At 38.7% G+C, this 20710-nt stretch overlaps 1 protein-coding gene across 12 annotated transcripts in view; it reads left to right on the plus strand.

The window, feature by feature from the left end:
- The first annotated feature begins 19627 nt into the window (after positions 1 to 19627).
- The window catches only part of LOC119498203 (adhesion G protein-coupled receptor L2-like), a 95985-nt gene continuing 94902 nt past the window's right edge, over positions 19628 to 20710 (plus strand). For all 12 annotated transcript variants that reach the window (XM_037786799.1, XM_037786803.1, XM_037786801.1 and 9 more), the window contains exon 1: positions 19628 to 20268. The gene's annotated coding sequence lies outside the window, so the exon portion shown is untranslated. The remainder of the gene's footprint in view (positions 20269 to 20710) is intronic.

A 20710-nucleotide genomic window follows, 5' to 3' on the forward strand; every position in this document is an offset into this window, starting at 1 on the left:
AAAAACAAAAGTAAAACAATGAATCCCATGTACTTAAACATACAGTCCTTTATTACCATTTGCATACTGGTTTTTGTTAGAAAGTTAAACAGGTCATAATTCCCTCTCTTTTATCTATGTTATAGGTCTGTGAAAACATCTCCTTCAAACTACTTTATTTAGTCAAGTTTCTCACCAAAAACTACATTTTACAAGATTACATTTGAACACTTCACGAGAACTTCAGAATTTACCTTCGCCCAATACTCATTTTTACCGAACGCATCATAATGTAAATCAATGGCACCTCCCGTGTCGAAATTGTCAGGACAAGAGCTAGTTAACATTAGCTATTAGCAGCCGGTAAGCAGCAGAGTCCTGCACAGAGTTAACAGCTAATGTTATCTTGCTCTCGTCCTGCAGAATTCAACAAAGATTTATTCAAGTTCGCAATGTAGCATTATCAGGGAAAAATTAGGGTACGTCCACTGGATGCGTCGATAATGAGTTTACTGCGCTCCAAACACATTTTCTATCGTCCCTGGGACAACCGGACGCAGTTAGTCTCAAGCCCTGATGGATATGGTACCCGCAGTACTGTAGACTAACATGCACTATCATGTTTTCCAAATTTTTACATCAACTTGGTACCAAAATATCGGTTTTCGTGACATCCCTACTTCAGACGGAGCCAAACTACCTATTCTCCCTGCTTCCAGTCTTTATGCTAAGCTAAGCTAAGCTGCTGCAGGCTCCAGCTACATATTTGCTGTACAGACTTGAGAGTGGTCTTGTTTTTGATCTTCTCATCTAACTTTTGGCAAGAATAACAACATTTCCCAAAATGTTGAACTATTCCTTTAACAAGTCTTTTCTTTTGTGTCAAAATTGAGCTCTGTTCACATTCTCCTTCCGGCTCTATTCAGTTTTTCCAGTTTTTCACAACATACAAAAAAGTATTACTACACAATATAATATATACTGTAAATAGTTATGTATTTCCAGAGATCCACAATGGCCCTATTCACTCTGTGGACACTGTAGCTTTATGGAGTGCAGTCGCGTCATGCCATTTGCCCGAGCACTGTAAAACACCGGCATGTGTGTGTGGGGTGAACAAACCAAGGCTGGGCTTGTAAAAAAAGCAGAAAACTCTTAAGCTGCCCTTCAGACACATAAGACTTCAGCACCTGTCAAGGGGTTACTTAAGTGTCAGCCTGGGACCACGTGCACCCTGAAACACGCAGTCAGCCTATCATACATGCAGCTTCGTATTATACACTTTATTCTGTTGGAGGCCATTCACCCCTCTTTACTGAACAGAGTATCACTCCATCTCTGATTTGAAATATTGGGCTGGGAGATGCTCTCACCCCCTAGGCACGACTGTATTTCAAAAACTGAAATTTGAGTGAGTTTTTCTGAAGTTCCCTGTGGTGCTGTTCTTTTGGACCACAACAGGCCACAAATCTGGCTGCAGCAGCTTTTTTTTCTCCTCAGTGAAAATAGAGAGGAACATCAACCCATTAAAGCACAAGAGGAATTTGGTTAGAGAAGGAATGCAATAAAATGTATAAAAAAAGCCAAATTTGACTTTACACAATAGATCTAAGAGTGTCGCAGGACCGAACGAGGGATATAAAGGAACAAATAGATCACAATCTTTTCATTTATGGGCTTATAAAGAAAGGGGCGGTCACATCCTGTAGAAGGGTTTTGGTTATTATCACATAACATAGGAATGTTCTGTCTGCAGAGTAGAAAGAAATCTGCTGCACATAAAATCAGGCAATTTGTTAATCCTAATTTGGAACTGGTCGTGGAACCCATAATATGTTGGCAGTTTCACAACTTGTTATTTGCATATTAATTAATAGGGTATGATTATAACACAATGCCCTCCTTTTCGAAAACGTGTTACATTACAAACTGAGAGAATCATAATGGAGGTCTTTAAACAGAAACATTTGGACATTTGGTTTGGCATCACTTTCTTCCTTTGTTCCGCACAGATGAAGAAAAAAAAATGGCTAAATACATTGCAGATTAATATAACAAAAATCCCATGGCTGGGAAAACTCCCAAATCCTGCTTTATTGCCAATGATCATCATGGTTAGGTTTTGAAGATTAATGACTAAGGCGTTTTTAAAACAAAGAAAAAAGCGGAACAATTGTGCAGTAAATTGTAAGTCTTGATTTAGGAGGGAGATCAGTGTTAGAAGCTCTGACTTTTCTTGTATCCACTTCCTGCTGCCAGATAAACAGAACCCTCACCGAGGCTTTTTGCAGCTCGCACATGACATTCTTGCAATATCAGTTTGTGAATCTCACTCCTCTTTGCAATGTCACCTTGTAAATTCCTCCCCCCTGCTTTAAATGCGTTTTAGTGCTTTGAAAATGAAGAGACCACCATGTGCTTGGAACATGTCTTCGCTCGCAACAGGTTCTTCTTTTTTTCTGACTCCCACTCAAACACTCACCCACTTGCTCCTCTCCACTTGGCGACCAGAATAGAAGCAGCAAAGCGACATTGACGAGCCCACTGGGCCTGCAGGTTGACATTAGCCCACCCTGGGCTGAGGCTGGTGGAGGACCACCCCAGCAGGCTGCTAAGCCTGGGTGCCTAGGCCAATTTATGACACCTACAAGGGGTGATTGCACGGTAAGCACTCTAGAAAGCAAGTGGCTGAGTCACAGCCCTGCTCCTTTGCTTCCTGCTTCCATTCAAGGGTTTATTTTGATTGTTTATTTTTCTAACAGATTTCTATATTACCATTATTAGCATTATTCTTATCCTGCAACAATCACACTCCTATTGTCTTGCATACATATTATTATTCCTGGTCTCTATAGCTCGAAAACCGTTTATGCAACAACTACCATTCATATATCAATATGCGCATGATTTTACTGTTTTCTGCATTTCCATAAAATGTGCATAAAAATACCTCTTTGACTAGTATCTCCTCCTACAGCTCCCAATATATTTTCTTATTGATAATTGTGACATTTTATGAATTATTAGAATTAAAAAAGATTCCCATATAGACATACTGGTATTTTGTATTTATATCTTACCCACTGTATGACTCCATTGATGTCACAGAACGTGCAATATTGCACACTGATCAAGCATACATAATCTCATAAAGATAACATGTACAGTGGAGTTATCATGAGTTATACTGTATATTGCATTAAAGTCTATAGAGAACCATTTACTCCCATTTAATTTATAACTCAAGACTTTTATACAGTACAACCTCCATTAAAATCTTAAAATGCTCAGTATTGCACACTGATCAACTGTAAATAAGCTCACTATGATAACATGTACAGTTTATGAGTTATCATGAGTTATATATTACATTAAAGTCTATAGAGGATAATTTACTCCCATTGAATTTATAACTCAGCTCTTGTGTAAAGTATAACCTCCATTGAAATCTTAAAATGCTCAGTATTGCACACTGATCAACTGTAAATAAGCTCACTATGATGGCATGTAGAGTTTATGAGTTATCGTGAGTTATATATTGCATTAAAGTCTATAGAGACCCATTTACTCCCATTGAATTTATAACTCAACACTTTTATACAGTACAACCTCTATTAAATTCTTAAAATCCTCAGTATTGCACACGGATCAACTGTAAACAAACACATCATGATAACATGTCCAGTTTATGAGTTATAGTAAATTATGTATTGCATTAAAGTCAACAGAGGACCATTTACTTCCATTGAATTTATAACTCAGCACTTGTATACAGTACAACCTCTATTCAAATCTTAAAATCCTCAGTATTGCACACGGATCAACTGTAAGTAAGCTCACTCTGATGGCATGTACAGTTTATGAGTTACATAATGCATTACTCTCTATGGAGCCTAGTTGACCTCCATTGTATTTACGTCACGTTAATTAGTTCAAACTCAATTCAAATTCTAATGGTCAGTATTGCACAGTAATCAAGTGTTGATACACTCTTTATCATGATGTTTACAGTTTATGAGTAATTATAATGGAGGCCCATTTAGTCCCATTGTATTCATAACATTTTATTATTGCTGACTCCTGAAATTGATAAAATGTTAGTGAGCCTTCAAAGGTATAGACATAAATCAGAAGCACTCCTTCAGTCTGACTGCACAAAAGGAGTGAAATTAAGACCAGACTGTGGACGGGGCTTAATCCACAGCAGATTCTCCCCTCAGCTTGAATAAAGCTTTGCAGCGTGGCTCTCCACTATGTCTGCTTGCTCTGGTAACAAGCCTCTTCTGTGAGCGGGGAGAAAAAAAATTCATAAGCAAGGCAAAGGTAGGGATAACCTCCCTCGCTTCCTCTTCAAATAGAGGCATGCTGAGCTTCACTGGAGAGGGTGGCGGCAGGGGGGCACAGGGGAGCATTCAAGCCCCTGTCCCCCTCACTGCTCACTTTTTAACCAGCCTTTTCCACGACCCAGTGTGCACGCAACGCAAGCCAAAATAGATAATGAGGAATGTCAGCCTAGAAACAGAAAATCACCTCTACCAAGACCAAGCTGTTCCAGAGGAGTGGATTGCATTCCACAGCAACTCTGAGTGATTTATTACTACCAACAAAAAAAAAAACAAGTTCCCCAAAAAGACATCTAGCTCCACAGCTGGTTAATGCCAACTGGTAGTGACTTGTGATGAGTAATGACATCCCTTTGAGTCCGTCGCTTTGTTCTGCCGCGTCTGGATGATGGATCATTCTTTTAAATCCGTTTTCAAGATGTGCAGATTACCCCGTTTCATAATTATTATTGTTTAAAAACGGAGCCGAGAAATTCTAAGAAGTCATTTTCCCCCTCCGTCGGGTCAGCCGTGTTATCACGTTTCTGCGGAGAGTCAAAGCCGTAGATGTCCACTCTTCACTGTGCTCATCAACAGTAGATCCAGGGTCCATACAAACCCAATTAAGAATCAATTTGAGCCAGTGTCAGACTGTCTGGCGCCTGGAGAGGGGTAAATGCTTTTAATATGAACATTTTATCGTTGTCTCACTGTCTTCCATCGTCTAACAGTCTGGCATGTGTAAAGTATCTGTCATGAAGCCTTATGCCTGAATACTACCACAGTAGTACGTCCACAGACTTCAACACATGGCATGCATATGAAAGGAAAGGTAGAAAACCTGATATGTGAAACAATCCCACTTGAAAGGCATAAATCATAGAATACTCCAGAACAATGACATTTTGACAGTAGCCGCGATTGGCATATTTATTTTCTCTGCTGTTCAGTCTCAATTTAGTCCTAAGACAAATGTCATGGCATGAAATGCGCTCTTGAATCATGTCAAACATATTTGACATGGGCCCAGACTGATGTGGTTGCCAGAAATGCTTTAAAAACTGACATCTTTGCTACTCCTATCTTGCAAAAGGCCAAATTAACTACCACCCACTTCCCATCTATCACAGTAAGACTAATGAAGTTGAGTATGTATATGGATCTGCAAATCTTAGTGTTTATTTATTATTGTCATAGCTCGGTGGAAGACCTTTATCGCAAGTGTAAAAACAACAATTTCAAGAAAAAAATAGCACCTTTTACAGCAGATAAATGCATAAATAATATACTATATCAGACCAAACAACCGTGTTCACTTCTCAGTGTGTTTTTTTTACGGCCCACATATGTAATTAATATATCATACTATACTTCTGCCTCTACTCCCAACAGGTAGCACACTGTACCTGTATTTTCCATCAATTTGTAGCATTTCAGATAACAAGAGCCTGCACTTAGAGCACACACCGCCTGAAACCGCCGCCACAACAGCCTCTTTCTGGCGGCTCTCTCCACGCTGACATACCTGTGGCTGTGAAATGCTGTGATTATCATTTGATGCAACGCTGTGCAGAAAGGAGCTGCGCAGAGATGTATGCTTCTAACGGCTGAGTGGCAGTCAAGAAATGAGTCATGTTTGCTGAACATATTCACCTGAGCATGAAAGTAATTTGCACACAAGTCATAGGTGGCAGTGATGTTTGTCATGCTGTTATTGATTTAACAGTTAGGTTATTCTTTTGTCCCATTGTTGCTGTGTCTACCGTAGTGTTTATTGATATTTTGGATCAAAATGTTGGCCACGTGAAAGGGGCCTTGACGACCTACTGACAACACTCTGGAGAACCAGCTTTCAGGATAACGTTTTCTCTTTGTGGAAAAGCTAAAACACAATACTGGGTACAGGTTTTCTGTCCATGTTAAACACACATATACACATGCAAACAACTTTTTACGAAGATAAAAGACAGTTTGCTGTGTTAGCATTAAGGCTGTTACTTCATTTCATACTCTCGTGTGAATGGAAGCATTCAGTTGTGTAAAATGCCACCACCCCTCCTCCTCATCCAAATGAATTTTACACGAATACCCAGTTTTTCCTGAAATAATCCTTCCACATATGCATTCATTTTTATCAGACACCACAGGCGTGGAGTATAGCCATACTTCTGAACGTTTTGGTGGCATCTTTGCATGCTGAACTTCCAACTCCGTGAAACACACTGTGCTCAACTTCACAACATCACAGACTGTATGGGTTGTAGCTGCTGCGGTACTGGGCCAATGACACATCACTTTAAATCAAAGAGCGTTTGCAGTGATTCACTGCGAACAAAACCATACAAATACCCTTTATTTTCTTGATCTAGGCACTAAAAGGATCGAATGCAGATATTGTTTGACTTGAGAAGTTTCGATACTACTTGGTACTGGGTTATTTTGGTTGATAGCTTAAAGGTTTCCAGTACCGATACCCAGCCCTAGTTAACATTCAAGAATTACAGCTGAAAATGAGTTCGAAGAACAGGAAAACCTCACGTCATTCTGACTTGGTGTTAAGGCTTTATTCCAAGATGATGACCTCCCACTTATTTTTTATCATGTTACATATTAGTAGTGGTTTATTGTCAAGTGAAATCAGATACAGTGTATAGCTTAATTAGTTATATTGACTGAATTGGAGTTAATATTGGATTTTATTTTAATGTAATCAGAAACTCTGGGCTGGAAGGTAGCGATGGGACTGAAGATAGTTGCATGATAGAGGTCATGTGAGGGTTAAATACTGTGCATTGACAATATGGGGCTATATGCATTTTATTTGGGTTTAAGTACTTTGAATAGTGGACATTGGCTGACCTGAAGCATCCATATGTGTTTGCTTTGTCAGGCATTCAACATATTATTTAGTGTGGTTACGTGAACAGAAAGGTTACTGACAGAAACTCCCGTACTGCAGTATATGACTCATAACAAATGTTGTTATTTAAAGAACCTGCCAAAAACATGGGTGTGGTTGCAGTAGGAATCTGTTCAGGTTGAAGTTGCAATGCTGGGGATTATGTGACTTTACCGAAGAAAGGCAGTAAAGGTATGATCTGTCCTGCCCCAACAGGTACGAGACAACTAACAGGAGAGCGAGGGAGATGTCAATCAAACACGGTCCCAATAACAAAGCCCTGAGAAAATGTCTTATCAACCCCCCCAGTGCCTCAGCTTTTCAAAAAGACCAATTAAAGACACCGTTTATGAGAAGTATATTAGGTAAGTGGAACAGAAGCAAGCTTGAAAAAGGGGGAAGGACTACATTTAAAGTCCCAAACCACCATAATGATTGCTTGTGATCCACTAGCATCTATTCCTGCATGTGTTTCTGCATGAAGGATTTATTTCACCCCATTTTCCTTGCGAGCTACTTTGCAAATTAATGATTTCCAACCAACCATTGAGAGGATAATATCTCCCCGTTTGGTGGATTTATTATTTATTGCATCTGTGTTTGTGTCAGGGTTAAACTGTATGGTATGTGTCTGAGACTCCAGGTACTAAAAATAGAGGCAGTCCCAGAACTCCTACTTGAGTGACAGGATTCCTTTCACTGGCACGCAAAGATGACCCATTTCCTCTTTTCCTAAAAAGTTAAACACCACCTACTGCGTGATGTTATGCTATGTTATAAATTCACTACTTTATTCAACTTTGGTACTTCCTGCCAGAACAGTTGTTTTTAGTATCATATATTTTTTTCGTTAAAGAAAGATCTGACTTGGCAAATGAACAGTAACAGTGTGAATTAAACTTAACTATCAGCTACCGTCGTGCGGAATCGTTAGATGCTGTAAATCTTTTTTTTCCCCTGTCTTTTTTTTTTTTCTCGCCTTTCCACGCTGGAACAATGAGCATCTGTTTCCAATGTTTCAGTGTTTCTGCCTCATATGTGGAAGAGGGTCGACTCGCTGCTCAACAACAGAGCAACAACATAACTACGCTCTAAGATAAACATTCACCATTGGAAAGTAAATTAAAACAAATGTTCCCAAGTGCTTTACCAAGTGCTTTAAAATGCTCAAGTATAGATTGAGATGCTTTCTTCAGATAAGCCTGTTTTTGGACTGAGACACGCTGATATTTTTTGGAGCAAATCACACAGCTGGAAAGCAGTCACTCTGGTACATTACTTTTATTTGTTCGGTGCTTTTGCCCCATATAAGAGCATTTTTACAGACGTCCCAAGGAAGGGAGAGGCAAAGTCTTATGTGCCAAAAAGATCTGGAGAGGAGACAAGTCTGGATCCATGTTGCTTGTCAGATTTTATCTATTGTAGAGAGTTCAATTCACTTTCTATGCTTGATCTAACTTCTGTCAGCGGAGTCTGCAGTCGACACAAATCTCATGGGGGGAAAATGGAGGACTACATACTGTAACTTCCAGAAGGGGGAATATACTACAGTTGTGCAATTCAAAGCCACCTTCAAAACAACTTTAAAGGCCCAAATTAATAATGGAGTAGCCCATACTGTCTATAGATAAATGGATAGGTAGATCGATTTTTTTTTGACTAACTATATTTAGCTACCAAATTAGCTGGCTTTTAGCGCCCGGCAAAAGTTCTGAGGAAGTGATATAGTTCTTATTTTTCTGCACTCAAGGCATGTAATTCAAGAAATAAGAAGTTTCTATGTATGAAATGTGTCTTTAAGGCAGTCCATTTTAGGTAGAGTCGGTTTCACCTGATCTTTGTAAATTTAATCTTAGCCTAGTTGTAATGGAGCCGAAGTCTTTACTGGAGATTTACAAAATTGAAACTGGTTGCACCACACAACTAGTTCTGACATGAACAAATCACTAAATTAAAATGAGTCGCACCACATACACCAATTCTTACATAGATAGAGATTAGTTTTTAGCATTACCCCACAAGTAAACCCGGAAGATAGAAAACCTTTTTTGGTGTATACATCCGTGGCTATATGTGAAACTATACTGTTACTGACCGTCACTGACTTAGTAAAGTTAGTTAGTGCTGTTGGACCGTCATGTGTGTTCATATCTTAGCAAACACGCATGGCGTATTAGAAACACAAATCAAAAGTCTGTGAAATAGAACATGCGCCAATTTAATCTTAAATACATTTATAGAGATATTATGGTTGGTTGTCTTTCTAGCCAAACATCTACCGTGGTGCTAACATCAGTGCTAATATTAACTCATTTAGAGTGAGAAGTGAAAATATTAAATATGGTCAACATACCTGACCTTACACTTTATTACAATTTAGTTTAATAGGCTATACCTCAAAAAAAATGTAAACTTTAAGATAATAACATCAGGCTAACTGTCAGTTAGGTCAGCATACTTTTTCACTTTCTTAAGTTTCAAAGTTTATTGGTGCTAACTTGATTTATTAAATACGTTTTAAACTCTCTAGTAGTTATTATGAACTTAAGAAAGACTATAAACACAATCAAAGTAATGGATTTATGAATGGCTGTGTGCGTGTGTGTGTGTGTGTGTGCAAACCAATCCTTCTGGTCCTCATTGAATTCAGTCATTGTCTTATCGTGAATGTGGTAGAGTTCACTTGTGGTTGAGCCTTATAATCGAGCCCGTTCCATCATGGGAACTGTCATTACAAGACCATCAAGATCATGATAATTCCCACCCTTTTTCATGCTGCCCTATGATTACAAAACTATAGAAAGCTACTCCACACAATAAGCTGGGAAATGGAAGCCACAAAGAATTAGCTTGCTCTCGATGCAGTAAGAACAGAGCGTGTTTCTGTCTGCGTGGAACAAGAGCATTTATCAAATCCCATAGAAGATCCTCAGAAAACTCCTTTGATTTTTCTTTTTTCTAAACATGTATTTCCCTTTAAGCTCTGAGATTGCCTTTGAATTTGCAGCTTTTGATCTTAATGAGTAAAACCACCTAATAATGACTCAAGACATATTTACCGCAGCATTCCCAGTTACCCCCTTATTTACCGCATGAATGTTTGTTGAAACACCCCACATTATTACATGAGGTTTTTACCCATAATGTGAACGGCACATTTGAAGGAGGAACACACACAACGCACGAGAGGGTAAAATCAAAAACAACATGTAGAGGTGAAGAATTCTGACACTGCGTCTCTCTGTGGGGTCTCTGCGGCTGCAAAATACCACAAAAATGCTACCACCAAAAAAATGTAATTATCACTCCTATGATCCATTGCAACATCTGAAGTTTAGGTTCACAAGGAGTAGAGTTGACTTTGAATTAGAAGGCATGTGGGCTGCTGTTTTCTTGTGTTTCTGGAGCTAATTTTCAAGTAAAAGAATCAGTAACAGCAGGAGGCAATGGGTGCAGTGTATCACACATTGTAATTGATTAACAAATAAATAACCAGTACAATTAATAAACATCTATATTCACTAGGACTGTCAAACGCTTACAATATTTAATCGCGATTAATCGCATGATGGTTCATAATTAATCAAGATTAATTGCAAATTAATCTCACATTTTTGTATCTGTTCAAAATGTACCTTAAAGGGACATTATTAAAAGTATTTAATACTGTTATCATTGGAGTGGGCAAAATGTATGTATAAATGTATTATTGGAAATCAATTAACAACACAAAACAATGACAAACATTGTCGAGAAACCCTCACAGGTACTGCACTTAGCATAAAAAACTATGCTCAAATCATAACATGTCAAACTGCAGCCCAACAGGCAACAACAGCTGTCAGTGTGTCAGTGTGCTGACTTGACTATGACTTGCCCCAAACTGCATGTGATTATCATAAAGTGGGAAATATGTGTAAAGGGGAGACTCGTGGGTACCCATAGAAACCATTTTCATTCACATATCTAGAGGTCAGAGGTCAAGGGACTCCTTTGACAATTGCCAGTTTTTCCTCGCCAAAATTGAGTGTAAGTTTGGAGTGTTATTTAGCCTCTTTGACAACAAGCTAGTGTGACATGGTTGGTACCAATGGATTCCTTAGGGTTTTCTAGTTTTGTATGATGCCAATATCATCACTCAAGCTTTTAAAACTGAGCCTGCTACAACATAATAATTGCAATTGTTATTATGGCGTTTATTTGACAGCCCTAGTATTCACATAACAATACAATATAACCACAGTGCATTTGTATGCATTTTACATGTGTTGCTGAACAAGGTGAGCCAGTTGGATGTTTTTGTTTCTGTCCTACATTAAGCTATAATGGAGAGAAAAGCAGTAGCAATCATGAGCAATCATAGGTGAAGTATATATGGATTTATTCTTTCCAATGTTAATAAGCACAAATTGAGTCAGCAAACGCCATAGTCAATTGTGGAAGTCAAGCTATGGCAAAAACGGAGGGGAGTATACAGGGAAAAGGGAGCATGTTGTTTCGGCGCTGCTATAATTTCAATGTGGCTTAAACTGGAGGCTCATAAAGACCTATAATTTACAGCATGGAGTCTGCTCTTATGATAAAGTCCGGTCCCTCGCAGTGAAATTTATTTACACTGTTTAGATGAGTCAGCAGTGAAACTTTTTAGTTCTTTTGTGCTATTACTAAGGGTTTTGATTGCACACTGAATGCAGACGAGAATGACGGGCGGCAGTGAAAAAGCAAAGCCAAGCATTTTCTGACAACTTCATCAGTCCTCAAAAAAAGGAAAAGAAAAAGCAGAGACAAGGACCGGCTGTGTGTATTTACATATATACTGCGTTGACCACAATGAATAAAACACCAGCAAGCCAGGCTCTCCTGGGTCAGTTAAAATGAAATATAGAGTTTACACTTTCAGTAGTAGGCCATACATAAACATTGTCTCTCTAAATAAGAATATGTGCCAGTGGATCAGCATCATTACATCTGCTTTCTTTTTACTCTTCTATACTTTATTATGTAAAACTACACCTCGGAAAACATGCAAGCTCTGCACTAATCCTCTCACTTTCCACCTGGTGAATTTGACCCAAATTCACATTTCCCCCGTGCAGCCAAGGGGACTGTTTTTTATTGAAGCCACGTGTAACGGAGACCACTGACCCGGCTATGTACTTTGGCTCATGAGAAGAAGAGAAGAGAAATGATATGTAGGACATTAATAGTTGCAAACTTGGCGATTGAGTGTTTGTTCTTAGACAGACATTTCTCAGGCAAATATGTCATTCGCCTGAATTTGCACCACTGAGGTAGCTCTTTTATTACAATGCTGAAAAGTAAGGATCTAAAAATAGGCGCAGTGTTGGGGAAGAATGAGAGCTCCTACTTGCTGTATAATATCATGTTCAAAAGAAAGCTGCATGGGGCTGAACTTTAGAAACCTGAGGAAAATGTTACCATAAACCTGCTTCCAGCTGGGCAGATCATTTTCCTTCCAGTACATCGATTGTTGAGAAATGACAACAGTCTTCACATGATATTTGGAGGTAAAATGATAGGACCCAGACAGCATATTAAACATTGCATGTCACATACGCAGACTGTGCAGAGACACCTCTGCTCACAATGAGGACACAGCTGGTAGTACAGCACAGGTAGACATTACACATTTCATGAACCATTAGTGCGCTGTGTTGCTTTGGCTTATCACGGGCGTAATGGTTTCTAATGATAGCCTTAATGTGGTGACTGAATAAATCAGAACATTATGAAATACATTTATTTCTTCATGTTTTTTTGTTCCGGTTTTTGCAAGACAGAAAAATATGCTGCCTGCAGCTGGCATATCCGAAGCAGTCAACAAATCATGACTAAATAATTGGGGATCTGCCGTGCTCAAACACGCTGTTGTCCAGTTTGTCATCGGGATTATATCATATTTGTTCGCAAATGGCAATTTAATGCTAATGTTTTGCAGCTTACAGTAAAATCCTAATGGGCTTTCAGCTTTGAAGTGTAATTTCACCGACAAAGCCGAATCATTTCCAGTCAACTCAGTTATAGTTTCATGTTTTTTGGGGTGCCAAGTCAGTTACAATTCTGGTTTCCATTCACGACCATAATATCAGGATTCAATTTGCCCCTTTTTCATTGTAACCAACAGAGGAGGCATGGTGTGCTTTGAATATGAAGGCAGAGTCAATGCAACAAAATTCCTATTTGCATCATGGATGATTTCTTCCGTTTAAGACAAGCATCTGTGGAAACTGTGGCAATATATTGCACATAATTATATTCATAATGGTATATTCTTCCATTTATTAAGAAACGATGACTAAAGATAATCGTAGTCTGAAAAATCAATGCTCCCTGAATATTCCTATGAGGACTTGCAATGTGCCTGCAGGACAAGATATTGGCCTTTTTGCACTCTGTGGTATTTTTATCTCCTATTACAATAATATCCTTACAATATTCCAATAGGGACATTATGCAGTTTATAGAAATGTTTGTTTTCTGACCCACCATGACTTTGTTTAACTAATAAATATCAGCCACTCAACATCATCCACCTCAAATTCAATCGATATGATGCAAAAATGAATACAGATTTGTTGTTGACTGTGATGGATTGTTGCTCAAGTAAAGTTCCAAAGTTTGATACCGTTCATGCTTTACATAAATGAATGGAAACCAATGGCTGCCTAGAACATTACAACAAAATGCAAACATGAACTGGAAAATTGTCAAAAGTTTAAAGTATTGATATAAGTATTGATGATTTTTTTCACCCGGGTATGGTCCTTCACGTGTTCACGTGGGACACAAGTATAGTAGTCGTTTACACTGCCGTCCAAAAGTTTAGCATCACCTGTTATACTGGTGTTTTTCTTCTTTCTTTCAATAACGGCTATTTTAACAGAGATACAAAATGTATTCTTTACATTTGAAATAGTTTCGGCTCCAAAAGAAGAAGAATTAAATGATTAAAACGTATATTAAGTCGATGTCACCACAGTGTTGCATCACAGGGGAGAATACTGTTGTAACAATTTTTCCCCAAATACCTTCGATTTTGATTTTGCAGTCCAGCTGATATTCCCTGATCCAATTTCAGTAGTGCTAACCCTAGACTAACCTTGTATTTTGACATTTTAAAAAAAACTTTGCTATGCCTCTGCTATGTTAATTTCAGCTTGTTAGGCATTAACTGGGTTTTCACCAAGGAGTTCCTGGTAATTTAGTGGCGGGACTACTTTTCAAGGTACTGAAAAATTCCTTCAGCCCATTGTTGTCTGCGTTTCCACCGCGGTCTAAGGACCTGCGAAGATTAGTCCTATTAGTCCGCTCACGTACGAAAACGCAACATGACAAGGGACGAGGGCTGTTTGTGAACACACTCTGCAGCCGGCAGTACAGTGTACCCGCCCGTTTCATCTAAATAACACGTTGGAAACGGTTTTGTCTCATTGCGATGACATTTACTGCTGCATAGTATTTATTTACTGATGCATGTTGGATGTAATGAATGAAATGCAGAGGAGGAAAATGAAACTAAGAGCGTCTGTCTCCACATAAATCATCTGTTGAGTGTTTGGTGATTATTTATTTGTGCTTTAGAATGTAACCGCCGTGAAACAATCAGAAAATAGCTTTTCTTTCTCTCATTCACAGCACCGCCGCGCGTCTGTCTCTTCTACCGCTCGCCCTCGCAATCTCTCTCTTTTTCTCTCTGTCTTTTTAAAAATGAGTCAGGAAGCTCAACTTTACTTTTAAAGCTTCAGTAGGTAGAAAGTTTTTGGCAAAATTGGGCAAAAATTCCATAATAACCTTTCAGCATATTGTAATTCAAGTATTCTGAAAGTTAACTAGACTTCTGGACCTCCTCATGGCTCTGTTTTCAGGCTTTAAAAAATCTTGTCCGTGATGGGAGATTTTGGCCAATCACAGGTCATTTCAGAGAGAGAGCGTTCCTATTGGCTGTGCTCTGGCTGGTGGGCGGTGCTTGGTATTTCCTCAACTGATCTCAACATGGCTGCCTTGTCACAAAGTTTCTCATTTTACAGCTAAACAGTACACTACAAGATTATTCTGAAAACATTTGAGGCGAGAAATAGGCATTACAGTAACAGAATATTGATTCATATTTGATCAGTGTGTACAGTTGAAGTAGCAACACTGTGTGTGTGTTTCACGGTCATCCCAGCAAACCCAACCTCGGAAGTTTTGGTACTATCTAGAAAGTACTATCCTTCGGCCAGGGACTTTTATGGGGGTAAAAAGGCCCCGGAAAATGTCCACGGAACTTAATTTAGATCCTGGTCCCTGCGGTCGAAAAGCAATGAGTACCTCAAAAGGTTCCTAGAAAGTTCCTGCTGGCGAAACAGGGCTATTGTTGTGCAATTTACTATTTAAAAATAGTGGGTATTTGCGTTGAGTCCTTTGTTGCACAAGAGTGACGATTCTGTTGACCAATCAACGGACTGCAATGTTTACAGCTCCGCCTTTATTGTCCCGGCTCAGGTTGCTAGGTACCTCAACAGAGAGGTACAAAAAAACAGGAGGGAATGGAGAGGTCCTATTGATATCATCCGCAACTTTTGCTTATGGAAATGCAAAAATAACCGTTCTAATTTGTAACGAACTGAACCGAACTGCTTGGTGGAAACGTGCCGTTAGTCTCTTTCTGCCCTTTCAATTGTCAGTCTGGCTGAACCATTGGACAGCATTTTATTCTCAAAGTGCAAAACATGACTTCTTTTGCAAAGCCTTCATAGAAAATAACATCTATTTGTAAAAAGGAATTTCTACAAACCTAAAAGCATGAAAGACCATTCAAAAATAGAGTAGTCCTCTCAGCCATCTGCCTGTACTGAAATCAAGCTTTTGTGGCAGGCGATTCCAAAAATGATATTCATAAATGCCTTTTTACCTGTGAAGTGAAAAATGCACTTATAATTTGATGCAAACATACAAATTGGTGAGAATGTCTTCATATATAAAAAGCTCATTTGATTTTAATTCACAAGTGAGATTTGTTTTTGTAAGGTATTGTAAATTAAATTAAATGTATTCAAACATATCCATGAGATTTCAGAGGAGCATTGTAACGTTTCGTGGTCTAAATCCTGTCTCAGATGCTTTTGCATGTCGACAAGAATAAAATTAAAAGCGAGGCGCTGAACATTGAAATGTCTGGCCATGAACATATGGATGGACACTGAATGTTTGCACACAACATCTATCAGCATCTGCTCTGAGAAACTGATTGAATATCACTGTATGCTGGTAGTTTAGGGACACGTTTGTATGAATATGAGTACTGGATTTATTTTGTGCAAGGTGAAGGTTGAGGGTTAAGCCTTAGGATTGTATATTGCTGTTTTCCTTCAGCAAGTATTTTAATGGATTTTTATTTACACTGTACATCTTACATGCTTGCTTGTTGAAAACACTATTTATTGATTCTTTCCATGACATGCCCGTTCATTTTTTCTGTACATTTTGTACGTTGGTTGTTCATATTGTAGCCTACATATCAGTTACATTCCTTCTTACTATCTCTCATTGGTTGATTGTTCATTTTCATTTTCAATTCATTTTCCAATATTTTTGACAAATGTTTGACTCAATGTCTGAGCAACACTCCAAAACCAAAAGATATTCTTTTTATCGTCACATTAAGATGAAGAAAAGCAGCAAATTCTCACAACTTATCAATCAGCTGACTTATTCTTTCAGCTCTTGTGTATATTCACTTGTCTTTATATATCTTTATACTAGGGCTGTCAAAGTTAACGCAATAATACCACGTTGACGTAAATTTGTTTTAACGCCACTAATTTCTTTAACACATTAACGCAAATTGCGACTTTTAGGTTGTATCGGACTCAGTTTTATAGCTAGAGTGAAGATACTGGTATCATATGAAATTAGACAACCTAAAGAATCCATTGGTACCAACCATATCATACTCGTCGCGAAGGAGGTTAAATAACGCTCCAAACTTATGCTATATTTTTCAAAGGCACAACTGGCATGGCTATTTTCAAAGGGGTCCCTTGACCTCTGGCCTCAAGATATGTGAATGAAAATGTGTTCTATGGGTACCCTAGAGTCTCCCTTTTACAGACATGCCCACTTTATGATAATCACATGCAGTCTGGGGCAAGTCATAGTCAAGTCAGCACACTGACACACTGACAGCTGTTGTTGCCTGTTGGACCTCAGTTTGCCATGTTATGATTTGAGCATATTATTTTTATGCTAAATGCAGTACCTGTGAGGGTTTCTGGACAATATTTGTCATTGTTTTGTGTTGTTTATTGATTTCCAATAATAAATATATACATACATTTGCATAAAGCAAGAATATTTTTCCACTCCCATGTTGATAAGAGTATTAAATACTTGACAAATCTCCCTTTAAGGTACATTTTGAACAGATACAAAATGTGCGATTAATCATGGAAAATCATGCGATACTTTAATCGATTGACAGCCCTATAGTTTATACACTTAACTCTTAAAGAATAGCTAGTTTCAAGTGCAGAAATGTTGATTAACCCGTCTGATAACATGACCCTGTTACATAGAGTACTTCTTGGTAAACAAAAGCGTCTGGTAAAAAAATGATTTTCTTATCACCTTGATGCACCTTGATACTTTATGTTTATACACTCCCCAATTAAACCGAGTCTTATTTCAGCCTCATTATTTTGTGTTTTTTTTTATCATCAAAAATACTAATTATCAGTAGCATGTTTTTTTTTGGGTAATGAATGGCCTTGCACTTTTTGTGCACTCCTGATTAAACAGTGGGGAATCCTGATGATTAAAATATACGGTGCAACATGGGTTTGTTTCAGCTCTAGGAGAAACATGTAACACATGCATGAAATCTGAGCACACACATGGTGAGATTAGGGGGTTAATATTAGCCTTAAAGGGGACATATTATAAAAAAGTGAGATTTTCATCTTTTTTTATTATAAAGCAGGCTTAAGTCCTATATAAATACTGTGAAAGTATCGAAACACTTAATCCACAGGGAAATACACACAGCCCGTATTCAGAAACTCTGCATTTGAAACAAGCTGTCAGGATGTCTGTCCATTTGTTATGTCACAAATATACAATATTTAGACCCTTGACAAAGATATAAACGTAAACATTCTTAATGTGTTCCAGTTTATTTCCTGGTTGCAGTGTATGTGAATTTCATCAGCTGACAGGAAGTACACATGGACCCAAGCTGTCGCCTAGCAATACTATTCCGTCGCAATTCTGTCAAAATGCGCTAAAACGGAGCGTTGCAGACAGACGGTAAATACAGGGTATATTCAGGCCTACAGTATGAGGAAAATAAAGTGTTTTCTTTAACATTAGAGCATGTAAACATGTTCTAGTAGAAACACAAAATACAAGTATGAACCTGAAAATGAGCACTATATGACCTCACATTAAGGAGGATGCATGTGTGTGCCCATGTAAATTATATAACTATATATTTGTGCTCCCCCCCTTTTTATTTTCTATTAACTTATTTGTTGATTTCATTTATTATTACTCTCGTATTTTTGTACTATTTTTTTTTTTTTTGTTTGTTTGTTATGTGTGTTTTTTGTTGTTGTTTGCTTTGTTGTTGTTGTTGTTTTTTTTAACTCTACTCTTTCTTTTTGCCATTATTATTATTGTTATTTCTTTTCTTGGTTTTGTTTTGGTTTTGAATGTTGAGGTTGTTTTCTCTCTAGTGTACTTGATGGGTTTGTCTGTAAAGCTCATCTACTTAACCCTCCTGTTGTCTTCGGGTCAAATTTGACACGTTTTCAAACTTCATTATATCATAAATATGGATGTCTTTCACCTAATTTCCCCCAAATTACATGGATGGTTCCCTTATGGTCTTTGCAAAAAACACACTGTCACACTGTCATTAAACATTGTTACTCCAATACTCCAAATAATTCATAATTTCTGCATTTTTTCCTAAAAAATTAGGTTTAATTTCATTTAAATTAGGTTTATTGACCATGAATTTAAAAAAAAAAGTGTAAAACTTGTGGTAATGAGTTGGAATGAAGTTGGCCAAAAAGGTGTAATACAGAATTGGGTGATAATTTATAATGTATGCTTTAAAAACAGTCAAACCAGACCAGGTCAATTTTGACCCAGGAAGACAAAAGTTGCATGGTCGACGGGAAGACAACAGGAGGGTTACAAGTTGGTTTATAGACTGTTGTAATTACAAACAGTGGATTGCATACATGAAAACAGCCTTGAAAAAAAGGGAAAAATGAGCACGATATGGGACCTTTAATGCGGTTTAAGGCTGTCATAATTAGCACTAGGATCCAGGATCCTCGCTGGGAGGAATCCGCTCCAGGTTTTGCGCGCCGCCCTGTTCCAGCCAGCTGCTGCAGAGCAGGAGAACCGGTGCGCCGTTTCTTCCTCCGCCTTGTTTGCCTCCAGTCCGGCTGTAGCTCCGACTGTCTGCACGGCGTGTGGATGAGGCGCAGAGGGAACGACCGGGAGCGCACCGTAAAGCTAGACTCAAGAAGAAGAAGAAGAAGAAGAAGTATCCCTCTCTCCGGGGCTGTTTATCTGTGAACCAGCCCTCCTAACAGACTTGACGTGCTCGGGAGTTTGATTTTTTTTGTAGCAGCGCGTCTGGGGCGCATCTCGTCTCCTTGAAGTGATCCTGTTTTATGCGGGTCTCTCTCCGTAGGAAGGAGGAGGAAGGAGGGTGCAAGTATAATCATTACTTTTGAGAACAGACCCCCTCTTCGACATGGAGCTATTCGTCCGGTCCCGGGCGTTTTGGCTTGAAGAAGAGGAGCAGATACCTGCAACAGGAAAACGCACCACCATCTGTCCACAGTGAAGAAGAAAGTGGAGCATGCAGCCGAGCCACAGCCGTCTTTGTGCGACCCGCTGCTGCTTATAGTTTCTGGGGGCCTCTTGTGCAAAAAAAAAAAAAGGAGAGAGGAGAAAGAGGAGGAGGAGGAGGTGGGGTGCTCCTGGTGTTGATCTGAAATTCACACTCCATGCCGGGGATCCATATTTTGGCACGCAGCACCAAACACAGTAAGTAGCCTTTTTAAAAAAAGCGGATGTTTTGAGTCTTTCAAGGGAGATGCTGGGTTATGCCTCCTGCTGAATCAATAGCATTTATTTACACTCCCTGGATATCATGAAGGCAAAATGTCAAGACATAAAACTGGGCCCACAGCAGTTTAAAACTGTTGTGATGACATCAATAAGAGCATAGGAGCTATCTATATAAGCTGTGTGTGTGTGTGTGTGTGTGTGTGTGTGTGTGTGTGTGTGTGTCTGGAGGCTCCACACTTTTGATTAATATGTCTCGGCTATTAGGGTCATCCCAATGTGGATTCACCTTGTGTATATCTCTATATAATTTAAATTAAATCCCACTGAAGGATGCATTCTGTTAAAGAAAATGTGTGAAAATGCTTAAAGGTGTTTTCCAAGTGTTACAAATAGGATTATTTTGTATGTAAGATGAACA

The sequence above is a fragment of the Sebastes umbrosus genome, chromosome 12, assembly GCF_015220745.1.
Source record: "Sebastes umbrosus isolate fSebUmb1 chromosome 12, fSebUmb1.pri, whole genome shotgun sequence".
In the NCBI taxonomy this organism is placed as follows: Eukaryota; Metazoa; Chordata; class Actinopteri; order Perciformes; family Sebastidae; genus Sebastes; species Sebastes umbrosus.